The 16,670-nt window shown below is 43.4% G+C and overlaps 1 protein-coding gene across 4 annotated transcripts in view; it reads right to left on the minus strand.

Annotated features, from left to right (window-relative positions):
- CFAP161 (cilia and flagella associated protein 161) overlaps nucleotides 1-16,670 on the minus strand; it is a 139,148-nt gene that overhangs the window by 22,319 nt on the left and 100,159 nt on the right. The gene's annotated exons all lie outside the window — the stretch shown is intronic.

The following is a 16,670-nucleotide window of genomic DNA, read 5'->3' on the forward strand; positions in this document are numbered from 1 at the left end:
GAACGGAATGAATGCAGTTAAAGATGTGCCAATGGTCAGAAAGAGAAAAATATTGTGTATTAATGCATATATGTGGAATCTAGAAAAATTATATAGATGAACCTATTTGCAGGGCAGGAATAGAGATGCAGACATAAAGAACAGACATGTGGACAAGGTGGGATGGGAGGAGGAGTGGGTGGGACGAATTGGGAGATTAGCTTTGACATATATACACACTGCTGCTGCTGCTGCTGCTAAGTTGCTTCAGTCGTGTCCGACTCTGTGCGACCCCAGAGACGACAGCCCACCAGGCTCCTCCATCCCTGGGATTCTCCAGGCAAGAACACTGGAGTGGGTCGCCATTTCCTTCTCCAATGCATGAAAGTGAAAAGTGAAAGTGAAGTTGCTCAGTCGCTACGGTATATAAAATAGATAGCTAGTGGAAAGCTGCTGTATTGCACAGAGAGTTCAGCTCAGTACTCTGTGAAGGCCTAGAGGGGTGGGATGGGGATGGAAGGGAGGTCCAAGAGGGAGGGGATATATGTATACATATAGCTGATTCTCTTCGTTGTACAGCAGAAACAAATACAACATTGTGAAGCAATTATACTCCAATATTTTTTTTTTTAAGATATAACATGAAGGGCCATAGTAGCCTAAAGAAAGATTTATTTCTGCCTTGGGAGATGGTGAGAATGAGGGTCAGGCTCTATGGGTGGTGACTGAAGGAAGGGGGACTTTGGAGATGAACTTGGATTTGAGCTGGCAGGTTGCAGCCTGGGATACAAATGGGAATCCATGAGCTTTGTGAATACAGCCTCACATGCTAGGATCCTTTCAAAGGACAAATGGGACAAAGAAGGTAGGTCAGACATCATACCACTAACTGCACTTGATAAATCAAGGAACTGAGACTCGAAAATGCTATGGCTCATCCAAGTTTAAACTGCTAACAGTTGCTCAAAGCAAGGACTTAACTCAGATTTTCTGAATCCAAAGTCCATGTTTTCTCTTTGTCTACAAACTTCTTCTAAAACTGGGAGTATGATAAGGCTAGTTAATAAATCCATATGACTTAAGTTTCTAATGTTTCAGTTATTTGCTTAACTCAAGACAGCTTTCACCTGTTTTCTTTGTGCTATTATGATCAAATACAGTATACTTCTCTATTTTACAGGCTCAGCAGTACAGTTACATGCATGTTGCTTTATGCAATTGCTTAAATCAGTCAGGATTTAAAATGTTCAATTATACTCTTTTGTAAATTACATGCATAATTATCTTTGTGTGTCTGACTCTTTGAGAACCCATGGATTGTAGCCCACCAAGTTCCTCTGTCCATGGACTTTTCCAGGCTAGAATACTGGAGCAGGTTGCCATTTCCTCCTCCAGGGGATCTTCCTGACCCAGGGATTGAACCCGTGTCTCTTGCATCTCCTCCTGTATTGACAGGCAGATTCTTTACCACTGTGCCATCTGGGAAGCCCATGATTATCTTTACTGGTGCTCTTTATTTTTTAGGGTGTATACCAATTACAGCCTGGTATTACCCAATTTCAACCTGAAGAATTTCTGTTGGGATTTTTTTTTATAAAGCAGAATTTCTTTTTTCTAAGGCTGTATTCACTTCTCTTCCTTCTTTTTTCTCTCTGTTCTTCAAACTGCATAAAATTTCTATTGATTTATCTTCAAGTTTATTCTTGCCTGGAGAATTCCATGGACAGAGCCTGGCAGGCTACAGTCCATGGGGTCGCAAAGAGTGGACATCACTGAGCAACTAACACTTTCACTTTGGGCTTCCCTGGTGGCTCAGACAGTAAATAAAGGAGACCCAAGTTTGATCCCCGGGTTGGGAAGATCCCCTGGAGAAGGGAATGGCAACCCATGCCAGTAATCTTGCATGGAGAATTCCATGGACAGAGGAGCCTTGTGGGCTAGGGTCCATGGGGTCATAGAAAGTCAGACACAACTGAGCGACTAACACACACACACTTGCTTATTTCTCTTCTGCCAGCTCAAATCTACTTTTCCATCTGGTGAGTTTTTCATTTTGGTTATGATACTTAGCTCCAGAATTTCCTTGGGCTTCCCTAGTGGCTCAGTTGGTAAAGAATCTGTCTGCAATGCAGGAGACCTGGGTTTGATCCCTGGGTCAGGAAGATCCCCTGGAGAAGGAAAACAGCAACCCACTCCAATACTCTTGCCTGGAGAATTCCAAGGACAGAGGAGCCAGGCAAGCTATAGTCCATAGGATCACAGAGTCGGACACGACTGTGTGCCTTTCACTTTCACTTTCATGATACTTAGCTCCAGAATCTCCACTTGGCTCTTTTTTTAATCATTTCTTTTTTGATATTCTATATCTGAGGAGGCATTGTCATCAGACTCTCCTTAAATTCTTTAACTTTGGTTTCTCTTAGTTCTTTGTGCATATATATAACTGCTTTGAAGTCTTTGTTTATTAAGTCCAACGTTTGGGCCCTCTCAAAACCTGTTATTTTCCCTGTATCTGGGTCACATGTTCCTGCTTATTTGCAGGTCTCACAATTTGTTGTGAAATCTGAACATTTTAGGTAACATATTGTAGGAACTCTGTATTCTGGTTCCCCACCCCCAGTGCCTGTGGTTGCTGTTTGCTTATCCGCTTGTGTATCTATTTGGTGACTCTGGCTAGACTAGTTAGTGAGGTCCACTCCCCGACTGTGTGGCGCCCTCTGATGTCACTCTTTAGGGTACAGTCCTGAACATACGCAAGTTCCCCTGATCCCCTAAATAAATCTTAAAATGATAAAGTAACATAAAGAAGCATCTCATAACTGAGGATTTAACAGGTGGATTTAAAAGTCAGGTGATGGGACTTCCCTAGCCCCAGTGGTAAAGAATCCGCCTTACAATCCAGGGGGTGCAGGTTCAATCCCCCATCGGGGAACTAGGATCCCACCGGACTCGGGCAACTAAGCCCCAACCCCACAACTAGAGAGTCTGTGTGCTGCATTAAAAAGATCCCACGCGGAGGCTTCCCTGGTGGTCCAGTGATAAAGAATCCACCTTTCAATGCAGGGGACACTAGTTTGATCCCTGTTCCAGGAAGATCCCATATGCCATGGAGCAACTAAGCCTGTGTGCCACAACAGAAGCCCCCGCAATGAGAAGCCCACGCACCACAACAAAGAGCAGCCCCCGCTCACCGTAACTCCGCAACTGGAGAAAGCCTGGCTGCAGCAACGAAGACCCACCACAGCCAAAAAATAAAATAAATAAATAAATCTTAAAAAAAAAAAATAAAAAAAAGAGCTCACCTGACACAACGCAGATCCCTTGTGCTGCAACTAAGACCCAATATAGTCAAATAAATAAATAACATTTTCAAAAGAAATAAAAGCCAGGTGACAGTAACAGAACTATTAACAAACATACAAGGAGTTTTTGGAAAGAGCTTTTGACTAATTTTTACTTTTAATTTGGAAAATTTATAAAATCTTTATTTTATGGCAATTACAGAGCACTTTAAATTTACATTCTTCAAAACCCCTCAAAGCTACAATGAGAACAGGATTGTGTACATACATTGCTAGTCTCTGAGTCATTTACTCAGTTCATTATGTAGCCATAAGTATTTGTTTAAATTAGGCCACCATTCCCTCCCTTTTAGAAGTATTATAATTTTGACATAAACCAGGTATATATTGGAAAACTCATTTGCTATTTTTTTTTCATGATTTGATGAGGCTCTTGGAAAAATTTAATTGGAGCCTTTTGTTACTTGCTTGTGAGACATCTGGCAGGATGAGAAAAGCCAAAGAAATCCTTGGACAGGATCATTTTTAGAAAGGAAAAGTAGGATAAAGTTCAGATACTGAGAAAGAGAAATGAAAGTTATCGTCTTAGAAACAAGTAACTTCCAGGCCGCTGAAAATAAGTTTTCAAGTCCTCATTGGACAAGACACATTGTAAGCCATCATAGTGTCCTAAATTTTAAAATGGAGTTGACACTTCTTTCACTTAGTTTATGCAACTATTTTCGTCTCTGGGCCTTAGCATCTTCATCAATAAAAACGAGTTAAGGATAATTTTACAGATAATTCTTTAAGAAGCATTTCCAAAACATGCTATGTGTGTTAACAGATATGGAGAGGGAAAGAGCTCTCTTGTAGATCAATTTGAGAAATGGTGGGTTAAACAGGCACCTCATTGCAGTCCTTGTCAGAGCCTTGAATGTAATGATGCTCATTATAAACCCACATTCCTCAAGCTAAGCTCAACGTGGAATACATTTTTTAAAGAATCATTGTACTTCCCTGGTGGTCCAGTGGTTAAACATCCTCCTGTGAATGTAGGGGACACAGGTTTCATCCCTGATCCAGGAAGATCCCATATGCTTCAGAGCAACTAAGCCTGGGCACCACAACTACCGAGCTTGAGTGCCCTAGAGCCCGTGCTCTGAAACAAAAGAAGCTACCACAATGAGAAACCCACGCGCCGCAACTGGAGTATAGCCCTCACTGGCCAGAGAAAGTCCGGGTTTAGCAACAAAGACCCAGTGCAGCCAAAGATAAATAAACAACAGTTTTAAAAATAAATAATAAAATAAAAAGAATCATCTTGCAAGAATACTTTTTACGAGATTTTGTGTGGCTCAAATGACATAATACTGTGTAAAATGAGCAGGACTTGGACATGTAGATAAAAGAATCAAGGTAAGCACTTGCCAGAGGAAGAAAACAGGATGCAGTAGGGCAAAGAAGCTGGAGTCTCTCGGGCCAGGAAGGAGCAACAAGGTAACGAATGTGAGTGGGGAGAAGACAGAGGGGCAGGGGAGACCTGGGGTACCAAGGCAAGGGCTGTGAATTTCCTTCTTTAAGTCATAGAGAGCCATGCAAGTTTCCAATGTGAGGATGTCGACAGACAGCAGAGTGGAACTCTGGAAGTTTGCTGGGGCTATAGGTTGTGAACCGCAGGCAGCCGGGCCAAGTAGAGGGCAGGGAGCCCAGTTAGGAGATGCCCTGATGAGAGGGGATGGGTGCGCTTAAGTAGAGAGGGAGAGGAATGATAATAACAGCTCAGGTCAGGAGCTCTTTGAAAACGACTGTGCAGTGGGGGAACCTTCACCCATGCAAGAGCCACCGAGTGCCAAGCACTGTGGAAATCGTGGGCCCTGCCTTCATGCAGTCAAAAGGGAGACACAGTGCTGAACAAGTACGTATACACGTGAAGCCTCGTGCCAGAGGGTCAAGGTGGGAAAGTCTTCTCTGAAAGGATGTTGGCTAATAACCGTCCTTTGACAAGTAGGCAGGCTTCCGGGCTTCCCTAGTGGCTCAGATGGTAAAGAATTCACCTGCAATGCAGAAGACCTGGGAAGATCCCCTGGAGAAGGGAATGGCAACCTACTCCAGTATTCTTGCCTGGGAAATCCCATGGATAGAGGAATCTGGAAGGCTACAGTTCATGGGGTCGCAAAGAGTCAGATATGACTGAGCGACTAACACTTTCACTTTGATGAGTAGGCAAGCTAATGAAAGTCCTGATCCATCTACATCATCATTTTGGGCTCCAAAATCACTGCGGGTGGTGACTGCAGCAACAAAATTAAAAGATGCTTTCCCCTTGGAAGGAAAGCTATGACAAACCTAGACAGCGTATTAAAAAGCAGAGACATCAATTTGCTGACAAAGATCCATATAGTCAAAGCTATGGTTTTTCCAGTAGTCATGTACAGAAGTGACAGTTGGACCATAAAGAAGGCTGAGCACCAAAGAATTGATGCTTTCGAACCGTGGTGCTGAAAAAGACTCTTGAGAGTCCCTTGGACAGCAAGGAGATCAAACTAGTCAATTCTAAAGGAAATCAACCCTGAATATTCATTGGAAGGACTTTTCTGAAGCTGAAGCTCCAACACTTTGGCCACCTGATGTGAAGAGCTGACTCACTGGAAAAGACCTTGATACCAGGAAAGATTAAAGGTGAAAGGAGAAGGGGGCGGCAGAGGATGAGATGGTTGGATGGCATCACTGACTCAGTGGACATGAGTGTGAGCAAACTCCGGGAGATAGTGAAGGACACGGTAGCCTGGCATGCTGCAGTCCATGGGGTCACAAAGAGTGGGACACGACTGAGCAACTGAACAACAACAAGGACCTACTGTGTGGCACAGGGAACTCTGCTCAATGTTACCTGGCAGCCTGGATGAGAGGGGAGTTTGGGGAAGAATGGATCCATGTATGTGTATGGCTGAGTCACTGTGCTGTTCACCTGAAACTATCACAACATTGTTAATCTGCTAAACTCCAATATAAAATAAAAATTTTTTTAAACAAAGAAAAGAAAGTGCTGGCCTTCATTGCCCCAGAAAGATATAAATAGAAGCATTTTACACATTGAGGGCAAGATTTAGAATGTAACAAGAATAAATCCATTTGGGTCCATCTCTCCTATTCTTTTGCAATATGAAAGTTGGTAATTACAAACGTGCTCTGAAAGCAAAGCAACCACACGAACACTTACAGTGCACTAGAATGTGATGGAGAAATCGACCAGTTCCAGGAACTCCTGGAGAGTGTCAATGCAAAGACACATTTCCCCAAAACGTCAGCATTTCCAGTTCCTTTAATCTGATGGGAAAAGAGAGAATGTCCCTTCAATTCACAAATGAGGAAACGGAAGCACAGAAAGGTTACGGGAAATAGTCAAGTTAGCATAGGAGCCAGAACTGAAAGCCACCACGAGAATGCAGGAAGAGAGGAGGAAGAAAGAAAGGAGAGAAAAATAGGGCCTTGTATTGTATTTTTATAGCATCCCCAAGTGTCACATCACTTTACACACATCATTTCACTTGAAAATTACCATTACAGGAGGTTGGAAAATAAATCTGTGCTCTGTAGCCAGCTCTGTGAATTAAAACACAAGCTCTGGAGCCGAACATTCCTAGTGCAGATCCCCAGAACTAACCACAGGCAGCCTGTGGGACCCTTAAGCAAGGTCATGACCTCTTTGTGACTCAGTTTCTCCATCGGTAAAATGAGGAAATAATAATACCCACTTCCTATGGTTATTGAGAGGCATAAATGGGAGCCCACATGCAACACCCTTGGCACAGTGCACAGGAGAGGTAAGCACTCACTAGATGTTGCTGCTCATTGAATTGCAAATATTGGCATCAGGCATGGCTTGATCAAGGAGTTCTCTGTTTGCAAGATTCACAAGTTTGAAGTTCAAGGGATATTTCATTTAATAAAAGGGAAAACAAAGGCCCAGCCAGGGGAAGAGAAGTGGCTAAAGACAGAGAGCTAGTGATCCCAGGATTTCTACTAATTCCTTCTCTTCAACTCTAAGGTTCTGAGTATGAGTCTGGGAGATGAAGCATTTTTTCTGTACATAATCCCAACGTAGACAGCAACAGTGGTAATGTTTAATATTAGGGCTCTGTGTGGTAGAAAAATTCCATATAGGGAGTTAATTACCTCTGAAGGTATCATTCTGCCTTCTCTTGGGGCGAACTCTGTGGGCCAATAGGTGGCCTGAACTGCCCAAAAGCACAGAGCCAATGCCCATGCATGGCCTGGGTAGAGCCCTGGACCCACTGACTCAAAATTCAGCACTCCCTGAATCATACAGCTCTCACACCCTCCAAGAAATGGGGAGAGAAATTACACGCACCACAGTCCTTGAGTGGTTGAATTTCTCCTTCAGTATCTTTAAGGAACTTCTGTGAGCTACACTAAACTATGGCTTCAACTAGGGTAGGGATATTGTTTATTCAAATTTGATAAATACCCTGAGAATATCCGAGAAGGTATTTGGGAGATGTTCATAGTATAGTAAATTAAAATGAGACTATAAAAGAGCTTATAATGTAAGATGTCCATTTTATGATTCAAATGTATATTTTTTTAACATATATTTTTACTTTTTTTTTTTTTTAGCTATGCTGCAAGGCATGCAGGGATCTCAGTTCTCCAATCAGGGACTGAACCTGTGTCCCTTACCTTGGAAGCAAGGAATCCTAACCACTAGACTTCCAGGGAATTCCCTAAAATGTGTATTTTTAAATGGACATTTTAAAATGTGTATTCATAGGAAAAATGATATAATTTATAAACATGTGTGATGATCTATTCATAAATTTATATGTAACATGCATATATGCTAAATATAATACAATATCTAGTACTGTATATAATCATCCATGTGTGTGTGCTAAGGCACTTCAGTCGTGTCTGACTCTGCGACCCTATGGACCATAGCCCACCAGTCTCCTCAGTCCATGGGATTCTCCAGGCAAGAAAACAGGAGTGGATTGCCATGCCCCTCTCTATGGGATCTTTCCGACCCGCATCTCTTGTGTCTCCTGCATTTGCAGGTGGGTTCTTTACCACTAGCACCACCTGGGAGCCCATCATATATAATCATACACATGTCTAGCCTACATAATCTATACATACATCAACTATACACATATTTAACCCACATATACACAGCTGATACAGAGGGGGTATCAGGCTTTCCATAGGAAAATGCTTTTTTTTTCTATAATGAGCATGCAATTTTTTATAATAGCAAAAAAAGAGAAAATCTTCTGAAGGCATTCTGGCTCAGTGATATTCCATACCTAAACGAAAGCTCTGAATTGTGTCCCAACAGCAGGACTAGTGATAAAATATCTCAGTGGTTCGAGAAGTTAGGATCAAGAATGGGAGTCAACTCTCTGCTCGCACTGCCCCAAGCACCTCACTCAGCAGATGTCTGCAGCTTTTATATAATCACTTTGGACCGTTTCTCATCATCTGTCAACCAGAAAAGCTTGTGAGGACAAGGTCTTTTCTGACCTTTCTCTAGAGGCGAGTTCAATTCCATAACTAGGCAACTGCGCCCTCGTGTGGCACCTCCCAGGTACAGTTCTTTGTCCGTAAGGAGGAAATCACACAGGGACAAGATGGTCTATGGACTCAGACAGGAGACCCCAATTTACAAGTGGGTCTCTGTTCCCAAAGGGATTTGGTGAGCTGGGTTTCTAGGCATTACAATGTATCTTCTTAGAAGTGATACACATGGAAGTTAAGAACCAGAAAATGTCAAAAGCCTATTAAATCATTGTCTACTTTTAATAGTATCACCTCCTGTAAATGACACTGTTTTACATTATGTTCTAAGAATATCAAAATAGTTGAGGTTTCCCAGAAGGATGCTTGTATTGCCCTTGATGTTTCCTCTATTTGAATCTCCTTACTCAAGACACTTACTTCCCCAAGTCATCTACTCATTCATCAAGACAATCCCAAAGTCATCTCCCTCAACAACATCCCGAGACTGGAGCCATTTGCCTCTCCCTTGGCTCTCAACTCACTTTGTGTATTTTCTCTGCAAATTGCTGTGATTAGAAGTTTTTATTGGACCTGAGCAATTTGAACCAGTGTAAGCTCCTTGAGGTCAAGGACTTTGTGTTTCATTAGTACATCCTTAGTGCTTAGCACACAGCCTCATATATAGGTGCTCAAAAGAACATGTTGACTGTATCTTCCCTGGTGGTCCAGAGGTTAAGACTTTGCCTTCCAATGCAGGAGGTTAGGGTTCGATCCCTGTTTGTAGAACTAATATCTAGCATGCCAGGTGGCCAAAAAATAAAAGAGATTGTAAAATAAAAATGTAAGAAAAAAAAAAAAGGCGAGAGAGATAGCAAGATAAAAATGTAAGAAAGAGAGAGAGATGGCAAAATAATAAAAACACATGCCCTTTGGATTACCAACCCGATTTATGGTACTTCTCTAAGAAAAATAATGACACAAGTATAAAATCTATGTACAAGGGTGTATATCAAACAGATGCTGAAAACAGCCAAAACGAAAAATAAAATTACCTAGATGTCAATCCTTAGGAGATAGGTTTAAGTAAGTAGCGATACATATCTCTGGTAAAATATTATGCTGTCCTCAAAAATAATAATGAGTATCTGTTGTTGTTCAGTCACTAAGTCATGTGTGACTCTGCGACCTCATGGATTGCAGCTCCTCTGTCCTCCAATATCCTCCTGAGTTTGCTCAAATTCATGTCCATTGAGTTGGTGATGCCATCTGATCATCTCATCCTCTGCTGTCCCCTTCTACTTTTGCCTTCAATCTTTCCTAGCCTCAGGGTCTGAGTATCTATATTTATTTGTTTACATGAAGAGATGCCCATGTGTACCAGGTTGAATGACATCTCCCTGCTATTTGGGTTTACCTGGTAGCTATGAGCATGACATTATTTAGATATAGGGTCTACACAGATGTAAGCAAGTTTAAAAGAGGTCACAGTAGATTATGGAGGGTCCTAATCTAATGACTTCTGTTTTTTTGTTTGTGGGGTTTTTTGAGGTCAAAAAGTGAGTTTACTGGGGTCCAGATGCAGGGGGTACCAGTTCAACCCCTGGTCAGGGAACTAAGATCCCACATGCCATGCTGCATGGCAACAAAAAAATTTCTTTAGTAAATAAATAAATAATAATTTTTTAAAAATTGACTTGTCACTAGCCCATGATGTGGGGGGTGGTGGGGGAAGTATTTTTATGAGAGAGAACTCTTTTAACTTTTCCACTTCCAGACTGGAAAAATATAAGACTTTGATATAGGGCATTTAGACAGAATCCTTTTATATGATTCTGAAGAATTTCAGTGTGTGAACTCTAAAAATAATAATTCCAGAACAGTCCATATACGGTCAGAAGTGTGCCTTGTAACTCATGGGAGCTGTATTCCTGTGGTCCAGAGTAAGGCCCCCCTGGGGGAGGAAACCCCTTCTCTGGAGCTCCCAGTCCCCCTGTGTGTGTCTCCTTCCAGCCCTTGAGACTTTCCACGGCTCAGGCTGGGGCTATCTCAACCCATTTCCTCACCTACTCCCAGGGCACAGAAGGAACCAGTTCCCATTGTCCTCAGCTCCTATCTGACCTCACACTCCAGCTGGCACACAAGCAGAGCTGGCAACAGGGCTGAACCCAACTCCACAGCCTGTTGGCAACGATAGCGAGTCTGGCTTTCCCAGAGAAGTATGCTCAGCTGCACCCACCAAGCCTGTATACAACCTGCCCACTGTTTCTCTCACTCTCACAACTTGTCCAGAAATTCTAGATTCACCAACATGCCCCTTTCCTGTAAGTTCGTCTCGGGGAACACAGACCAATGACCTCCTACAGAACAAAGTGGTAATGATCTACAGTCCAGCTCTACCTGGCAAGTGTCTCCAGTTCTTTTGTTCTTGGGTCATTGCCCATGACTTTGCCAATCCTGGTGGGAAAGGCTTGGGTTTCCAGGGCGGCTGCCTTGTGGGAAGAATCTGGAGCAGCTGGGCAGAGCTGGACCTACTGGGCTAGGACTCCAGCTGGCCAGAGTCCATGATCTGAAACTCTTTCCTAAAAGGCACAACTCGTCAACACCAAGGAGAGACTCTCTGAGAGCTTTCAGTCTGCCACCCCATGTCCATTGCTGCCACGCTGGTAACAAAATATGGGTCTACCTCATGTGGGTGACCTTGAACTTCATTTCAATCCTAGCTCCTCCACTAAAGGAGTTCCGAATGCCCTGTCTTGAAAGTAGCTGTTGGACTTCCCTGGTGGTCCAGTGGTTAAGAATCCATCTGCCAATGCAGGGGGCATGGGTTAGATCCCTGGTCTGGGAAGATCCCACATGCCTTGAGGCAACTAAGCTCATGTGCCACATCTACTGAGCCCAGGCTCTAGAGCCCGTGTTCTGCAACAGGATTGGCCACCACAATGAGAAGCCCACACACCACAACTAAAGAATAGCCCCCACTCATCACAATTTGAGAAAGCCTGAGCACAGCAACGAAGACCCAGTGCAGCCAAAAATTTTAAAAAGTAAAAATAAAAAGAAAAGAAAAAAAGTAGCTGCCAGCACTCCAGCTTGCCTCTGGTGAGTTGTCAACAAGACTGGATTAAAGTCTTTGAAGCCATGTCCACTGCCCCGTGCCCCCGTCACAGCTTTCTAGCCACTCAGATGTGTTGTGTTCTTGAGAGAACAAAAAATTGAGAGAGGAAGTTGGCTAAAACTCCTGTTTCTGGATGTCCCCTGGCAGTATTTGGTTGAGCCAACCCCTGGTTTTTCATGCTGATTTCTACTGCTATTTTCTCTGCTGTACAGAAAAATTCCTGATTTTTAGTACTTGACAAGGAGTCAGCTTACCCATTCTTCACCAGGAGAAAAAAACTTGACAACCAACTTCATTACATATTCAATCAGTGACTTTGAGCAAGTTTTTGCTCCTCTCTGTGCCTCTATTTTCTCACCTGTAAAATGGGGATAGTACACCACTGTCTGGGCTTCCCAAGTGGCACTAGTGGTAAAGAACCCACCTGCCAATGCAGGAAACATAAGAGACATGGGTTTTATCCCTGAGTCAGGAAGATCCCCTGGAGGAGGGCATGGCAACCCAGTCCAGTATTCTTGCCTGGAGAATCCCATGGACAGAGGAGCCTAGTGAGCTACAGTCCATAGGGTCACAAAGAGTCAGATGCAACTTAGCGACTAAACAACAACAAAATTAATACCCAATTTAAGAACCCCAAACCAACGGCATCCCTTGCTCCATCACCTCTCCTAGCCTATCAGCCCTGGGTGTTGGGGTGTCCAGCGTCCTTTGGGTTCGCCTGTCAAAGACAGCAGTCCTCACTCTCCAGGAGCAATCCAGATGTCTACAGAATTTCTGGCAGTCAATTCCATATTAGGTTTATGTAATGGCAACCCACTCCAGTGTTCTTGCCGGGGAACTCCATGGACAGAGGAGCCTGGCAGGCTGCAGTCCATGGGGTAGCAAAGAGTCAGACATGACTGAGCGAGTGAGGATAATATTATTCAGAGACCATATCCTCCCATGTTTCCCGCACGAGATCTTGTGCAGCACCTGACCTAGATAACTTGGCCATGGCCCAAGTCCCTACACCTTCTCAGACCCAGAGCTCAGGTGCTAAGACCTCAGCCACTATTTTCTGCTCCTCTCTCTGGATGAGGATGTATTTTTGCCAAATAAATCTGTAAATCCTGGCAGCGTTCTCCTAACAGTTTGGCTGCAAAGATAGAGTCCGTCTCTGGCTCAGCTCTAGGGGAGGGCGAGATTCAACAGAGATAAATGCCTATCTCTGTTCAAAATCCAGATGGTAGGACTTCCCTAGTGGTCCAAGTGGTTAAGAATCCACCTACCAATGCAGGGGACACGAGTTCCATCCCTGGTGCAGGAAGATTCCACATGTCACGGAGCAACTAAGTCTCAGGGCTGCAACTACTGAAGACCATATGCCATAGAGCCTGTGCTCCACAATAAGAGAAGCCACCGAAAGGAGAAGCCCATACATTGCAACTGGAGAGTAGTCCCTGCTCGCCACAACTAGAGAAAGCCTGAGTGCAGCAACAAAGACCCAGTGCAGCAAAAAGAAAAAAGACTCAAAAAAATACAGATGGTACTTGCCATCCCCCAAATATCCTCAGAGCAATATCTTCTACTACAGAAGAGAGCAGGAGTACAGCTTGCAATGTGAGGTGGTCAGTTCAGGCACATGCTTAGATTCCTGGAGAATGTCCAGTCATTGTCTGTCCTTACTCTGAGCTTTGGAGGATGTCACTGGTATTCAAGCAGAGTTGCAAAACATCTCTGCCAGAAGGACCCCAAGCAAGCAGCAGATAGAGAACCTGGAGGGACAGGCCAAAGGAGTTATCCTTGACACTCAGGGTCACGCATGCACTGGCATCACTACTCCAGTTTTAACACTGACTGGCTTCCATTCTGTTTGGCAAATAGCTGTTAACGCCAAACTGCTTACCTGTCCCTCTGCTGCAGTAGCTTTCCCAGACTGAGGCCCCAGGCCACCCAAACATCACCTCCACCACCATTATTCAACAATTAAGGATAAATATTTAACACAAGAGGAAGTCCCTACACCTCTGTCCCTGTACGACCTGTTTCTTTCTGATTGGTCAGGGCAGGCTGTGAAATATATTGCCTAGGACGTCGCTGGTGGTCCAGTGGTTAAGAATCTGCCTGCCAATGCAGAGAACAAGGGTTCAATCTCTGGTCCGGGAAGATTCCAGATGGTGCAGGGCATCTAAGCCCATGCACCACAACTACTGAGCCCCTGCTCTGGAGTCTGGGCTGCAACAAGAGAAGCCACTGCAATGAGAAGCCCTCACACCACAGCTAGGGTAGCCCCCGCTCACTGTACTTAGAGAAAGCACAAGTGCAGCTATGAAGACCCGCACAGCCAAAAATAAATAAATACAAAATAGAAGTAGCTGTCTCCAACCTTTAGGGGGGAAAAGAAAAAAAAAAAAAAAAAAAAAAATATATATATATATATATATGCATAGGCTACCAGCCCAGGCTGGACCCATTCACAAAAGGAAAATTGAACTGATCAGAAATTTGATATGGAAACTTTGCTCCAGTAAAGTAGCATTATGAAAAATGAAACGTACCGATCTAAGGATTTCCTAAACTCTGACCTTGAGCCAACCAAGCTGGTGGCCAAATCCTTGAATTGTAACACAGACTTGATCAGCCAGTCCTCCACCACTTCTCCACCACAGAAAACAAGAGTCATCCCCATTCAGGACAGATCAACTGGGGGCCTGCTGGGAGGTGGTGGGGGAGGGTGTCACAAAAGCATATTTGGGGAGAAATTACCTGGCTAACTTAAACCTCTTTTTGGTAAGAATGAGAACTCCTAAGAGAGAAAAAGACTTTTTTTTTTTTTTTTTTTGTAATCCAAGGATAAAGGAAGATGCCTGTAATGATCTAGGCATATAAAACTTTTTGGCAAAGGAATAAAAATGGAGCTGGTCCCAAACTCCTTGCCGACTGGATCAAAAAACCTCTGAGTGGAGGAAAGTGTGGAAAGCAAGATTTCAAAACCCAGCAAGTTGTTGTTCGTGATTTAAAGCAATAAAAAGACATTCCAAGGTATGTATCAGTTCAGAATACGCCTGTTAGGTACCTTTCCTGAAAAATATTATGCAATTGAGCTATAAATCAAGTTAAAGAACTCAATAATAAGGAGGCTGTTTTATAAAAGGACTCATTATATAAACACTGAAAAGTGTGTATTAATATAAGCATAAAATAATTTAAGCATAGAACTAAGGTGAAATAATTATAGTGAATAGAGTGACGTATGTCATTCTCAAAGAAAAAGTACTTAATAATAATGAACATTCAATTTGAATTTTTTTCCATAGTCAAAAATCCCAGACTATACCAAAAACCTAAAAGGCAGGCAGAAGTGGAAGAAAATAAAAATTGAAAATTTCTCCCTACAATAACTTCTATGGCATGTTCAGAAACCATTTTTAACACTTTATTTATGTGTATTGTCTTATTTGGGACTTCCCAGCAGGCGAAGTGATAAAGAATCCACCCGCCAATGCAGGAGACCCCATTTTGATCCCTGGGTCAGGAAGATCCCCTGGAGCAGGAAATGGCAACCCACTCCTGTATTCTTGCCTGGGAAATCCCAAGACAGAGGAGCCTAGAGGGCTACAGTCCATGGTGTTGAAAAGAGTCAGACATGACTGAGCACGCACATCATTGTCTTATTTAGTTTAATCTCACAGATCTATGAGATAAAGGTCACCCCCATTTCATAGATGACAATATGGGTGCAGAGAAGTAATTCCTTGTATAAATAAAAGGAAAAAAAAAAAGAAATATGACAAACATGAAGAAGACCTTCATGTCTACTAAAATAGTTTTAAAAACAAGTATTTGGAAGGACTTCCCTGGTGGCCCAGTGGCTAAGACTTCGTGCTCCCAATTCAGGGGGCCAGGGTTCAATCCCTGGTCAGAGAATTAGATCCCACATGCTGCAACTAAAGATCCTACATGCTATAACTAAAGGTTTGCATGGTACAACTAAGACCAGGAGCAGTCAAATAAATAAATTTTAAAAAATAAGGATTTCTGAAATGGCATTGTTAATAAGTTTGACTTAACGTACTTTTTGCCCCTCTGTCTTTTGGTTTCCTTCTTTGTCATGAGGGGGATGGGACTTCCTTCCCATTGATATGTTCTATGTGTGCAGAGTGGACACTTCATCTCAGCAACCAGGCAGGTCAGGCTATTTGCGGAGTTTTCAGAATCAACAGGGCTTCCCTGGTGGCTCAAAATGTAAAGAATCCACCTGCAATGTGGGAAACATGGGTTTGATCCCTGGGTCGGGAAGATCCCCTGGAGGAGGAAATGGCAAACCACTCCAGTGTTTTTGCCTGGAGAATCCCATGGACAGAGGAGCCTGGGGGGCTATATAGTCCATGGGGTCGCAAAGAGTCAACACGACTGAGTGACTAACACTTTCAGAATCTCTGGCCCATGATTTCTAAGGCCTGAGATGATCATCCCAGAATTCTGGACTCAATGGGAAGAAAGGACCAGCATTCCCCTTTGTTCTCAACTTCAGAAGCAACCTTCACTTCTCCAGTTCCAATGTCATCAAGGGTCCTGAGAGGGGCTGCTGAGATCCTGCTGAGGGTCCTGGAAGGGTCCGGCAGGAAGAATTCCTCTTGAACACACCAATGACAGTGGAGGTCTCCGTGTCACTGGTCCTCAGCTGATGACCCTCGCCCTGCCTCCTCTGGCTAACTCATTCCCTCTGGGATAAACAGTTGGGCAGGGCTCCTCTCTGGTCATCTGCTTCTGGTGATAAGTCCTTGATGACTCTC

The sequence above is a fragment of the Bubalus bubalis genome, chromosome 20, assembly GCF_019923935.1.
Source record: "Bubalus bubalis isolate 160015118507 breed Murrah chromosome 20, NDDB_SH_1, whole genome shotgun sequence".
NCBI lineage: Eukaryota > Metazoa > Chordata > Mammalia > Artiodactyla > Bovidae > Bubalus > Bubalus bubalis.